We start from the raw sequence: 4488 nt of genomic DNA, 5'->3' as shown, positions 1-4488 counted from the left end.
AATAATAACTGTCATGAACTCTGTAAGAAATAAATAATTTTAAATGGATAAATCCCACCATAGCAAGTAAAATTCTCTTGGAATAAGTCAGACATAACATTAGTAGAAAATATTAAGCTAACTATCAAAATATTATTCCCAGTTTAGATACACGGCAAGAAATATAGAGACTTCAAGGTATGCAAATACCTGACAGAGCTATTGAACTTTATACAAAATCTGTCATATAAATTGCATTTTAAGTGTAACAAACAACCAGTTTTAACAATGGACAAAGGCTATATACTAGTACTAATCCCAGTCAGAGAATAAGCATTTCAATTCTAACTAATAGACATTTCCATGAAGTGTCTAAAAATAATACAATCTTAAGGACTTGAACAATTTAATCTGAAGAAAATGCTGTAGTATCTGTAATAAGTATATATAAAAAGTAAGGAAACATGTTTGCATTCAACATTTATGATAAAACAAAAATTTTAGAGATCCCAGAGGATATACATATCATGAGCACGGTATAAAATGGGCTCTGGGTTTATGGAAGAAAACCTACTCCCAAATAATCTCCAGAACTCTGTCCATTTCATCAATAACAGAAATCTGACTGAGCTGTGAGAGTACTATCTATGAAAAGAAAAATTTACTTTGTGAATTGTGTTCTGAAGGCGAAAGTAAACATGTAGGAATATAGGGTGTCCCTTTAAGAGTCGCCAAATCATAATAATTGTGCGCTAAGGCAGTCATCAGAAATTAATTCCTCTATTAAGAGTTGAGTGAAGACACTAAACTAATGTAGGTCCTTTTGAGGAGGCATTGTTAATGGAAGAAAGCTAGTAGAAACACCCTGAGGGGGGATGAATCCAGTCCAGCATGAAAAAATCTGCACCAGGTTTGAAAAATCACCCCATCCTCCTGTGGAAGTAAGATGCTAAGAAGCACAACTGCTTTTTGGATCTAAGTCCCCGTGTTTTCCGAGAAGGAGCTGTAGGAGGGGCAGGGGCAGAGATGGCATCCGCGGACTCCGAGGCACCCGCTCCCTTCTGAGTCGTGCAAGGGTCAGGACCACACTGGGACCAAACCACCAGCAACGCCTCAGAGCGTGTCTTCTTAATAGGACCATGGCGTGTAAGAAAATTAACTACCTTCTCATCTTCTACCTCAGTTTCTCACCCTTCATCTACATAAAAAGTAAGCCTTTTCCATTTATTGAACTTCTGGCACTTTCCCTGACTTTTAAATATTTCTTGCAAATAGTCCATAAAGTTACATGTTCTACAGAATATAATGCTTAAAAAAGAAGTAAAAAGAATTTGGCGTGAGCAGGAGTCCTGTGTTAAACAAATCAGTAGTACCAGTCAGTGTGAACATTTTTCTGATTCTAAGATTTCCAATAAGCATTTAGATATAGAAAGTATTCTTTTTTAACTCTTTGAGTGGTGAGCAGGAAACCGAAATGGCCACATAGAGAAGAAGGTATTTTGTTGTGTTTACACTTTTATAAAATAGATTTGGCACTTTATAATTGACGCCCTTAAGAGGAAGCTAATCACAAGCTATATTGCATTTTATTCCTGTTGCTATGTATTTGTCTGCACTTTTAAAGAACTTTGTATTCCAACATTTGCTCTCATAATCAAGGGGAGAGTCTCAATTTTTCCCAAAGAATAATGGTTCATAGTGTCTCTTTTGCCAGAGAGAAATGGGCTTCCTTTCTATTGTATGTGCTTCTGTTTTATAAATGAAGATATTATATTCCACAGACTTCCCCAAATAAAAACAAGAGTAATGTTGCTGGGATAATTTTGTGAGGTGTATGGCAGTATGGAAAATCAGAGGAGACAGAATGGCCTCAGCTGTGTGTTTACGAAGGACGGGAGCTATTGAACACGTTTAAAATGAAGACAGGCAGAGTGTGTGCTTGTCAGAGGGGCCGTGTGATTTGCGTCTGTTGAATCTGAATATCAATAAGGCAAAGCCTAGCACAGCTGCCGTTGAACAAGACGACTTGGCATTAGTGCACAGTGTTGTGTAATCTGGGTCACCTTCTGTGGCTGCGCCAGCGAGATTGTTACATGTGGTTTACAGCTGAGCATATGTCAGAGGTTGGGTGAAAATAGGAGTAGATGCTAAAGCTAGGTAGCTGAAGGCAATTACAGAAAAGCCAAGTCAAACTTTAAGTAAATGAACAGTAAAACACCTCATTGCAACACACACGGGTGCACGCACACACACAGAGGATTTTTTTTCAGCGATGTGTTTGTTGAAAAGAGTTGTTATTTAAATAGTTATTCATCCTCCTTGAAATTTAAAGTGGGCTCCATGCAATAGGAAGTGAAGATGATGTTGAGATGTGCATGGAGGGAGGAGAAAGGGAGCAAAGGAAATGGTGAGAGACGTAAAATGCAATGTGAAGCGAGTTTACAGGACATTCATAGCAAAGAACGGTATCATTTCAATGCAATATATATTAAAATTCCTAGCATTTGCTGCGCTTAGCTTTTAAGGAGATGAATATGTAACCTCTAAAGTATACATCTCTTTTAGTGAGAGTCTTGTAACTATGAACCTGTACTTTGTTACATACAAATAATTTGTTTTCTCTCTGAGTGATTTTATTAATAGACTCTAAATAAATACTTTGTAATTATTTGATTTATTCTCTAGCACAATATTTTTATTAGTTTAAAAAAAATAAATTTGAAGCCTCATTTTGTTTAAATTTTAAGCAGGCAGACTTGTATCTGTGTTAATATATTTGCTGGCAAGATATGATGGTATTGCCTTCCTAGTCAAAACACTTAGTTTAGACTTTCTTTTTTTTATCTGATTTTAAAACTTGCCCAACCTGGCCTCAGCCTTCTTTTCCCTATCACTCCTTAGCACTCTTGACGTCAATCCTATGTTCCAGCCACATGAATAAAATAATAGCTAATATACTGGCTAGCATTGTGTTAAGCATTTTATATATGCTGTATTCCATTTAATTCTTACAATAACCTTATAAGATAGATAGTATTATAATCATTCGCAATTTACGGAATAAGAGACCAAGACTCAGATCGCTGTGCCAGTGTGTCTCCGGCTCTGGTGCACATCAGAGAGCTGGAATGTTTGTTTAAGATGCAGCTTCTCAAGTCCAGCCCCAGATGTTGAGTATGTCTGGGTGGATCCTAGGAGCCTGTAACTTAACAAGCGCTCTATTTCAAATGCAGGTGATCAGGAGTTCTGCACTACCCAATAAATCTTCCTTGAGAACTTCCTTGAGAACATAATGGTGCTAGGAACCAACAGAATGATAAAATATAAATGTATCTCTCTCCTTGAAGGGATCATTTAGAAGAAAAGGCAAGCAATATGAGCTTTACATATTTATTCCCATTGAATATACGTGACCGCACTCTCAAGTAGATTTGTGGTTAATTCCACCTTACAGCTGAAGAAACTGAGGCACATAGAGGTTTATTAACTTGCCCAAGACCCTCCTACTAGTGAGTGGTGGAGCTGGGACGAGAGCCTGGCGGTCTGGCTCTGGAATCTGTGCTCTCACCTTATATGACTTGACTCGCTTGAAGCGATAATGCGGGGGCGCTTAGCATGCTGCTCAGAACACGATGGGCACACAGAAACTTTTAGTTATTACGATCATATTGGTTAAATGAATCAATGATTCTTCCTCTTGGACTTTGAAATATGTCCCCTTAAATTTAGGAGAAAAGAGTCACCTCTGTCTCCATATACTATATTTTTTCATAAAAGTGGTACCTTGCTCTCCTACCAGGGGTGTGCTGTTCATATTGTTTGTCCCATGTCCTACACTCTTCATTTCCTTCTGGATGAGCACATGTGACATGAGGAACATTAGAGCAGAGTTCAGGAAGTGACATTCACTTCCCGTCCCTGAGCAGGTAGAAATTCCCCTTTACGTGGAGATGCAATGAATTTGTTATTAATCTCCCAATTGTTGTCATTTCTGGTCCACAGTTTTGCAAAACTGGTTCTATTGTATGGAATCAATTGACTCTTATTTTTATTATTTATTTATTTTTGATAAGGAAGATTGGCCCTGAGCTAACATCTATGCCAGTCTTCTATTTTGTGTGTGGGATGCTGCCACAGCATGGCTTGATGAGCGGTGTGTAGGTCTGCGCCCAGGATCTGAACCCGTGAACCCTGGGCCGCCAGATCGGAGCGTGCAAACTTAACCACTACACCATTGGGCCGGCCCCCTCAACTGGATTTTAGTAATTCAAGAAGAGCTGTTATTTTTGGATTTTGATGTATTAAGAGAGAATTTTCTTGGCATGAGACTTTCCTATGGTCCATTATTTTGGGGTTGCTTAAAATAATGAGAGCACCTTATAATAAACCTTATAAAAACTCTCTTTGCAACCTTTATATATGAATCTATTTGAAGATCTTTAAAGAAACTATCATATTAGAGCAACCATGAATTAGAAAAGTCATTAATAGCTGTATTTCACTAGTCTT

This window comes from Ceratotherium simum, chromosome 36 (genome assembly GCF_057802395.1).
Source record: "Ceratotherium simum simum isolate JZ-2026a chromosome 36, ASM5780239v1, whole genome shotgun sequence".
NCBI classification, from domain to species: Eukaryota; Metazoa; Chordata; class Mammalia; order Perissodactyla; family Rhinocerotidae; genus Ceratotherium; species Ceratotherium simum.
The sequence above is the reverse complement of the archived record's forward strand: the minus strand, read 5'-3'. Positions refer to the sequence as shown.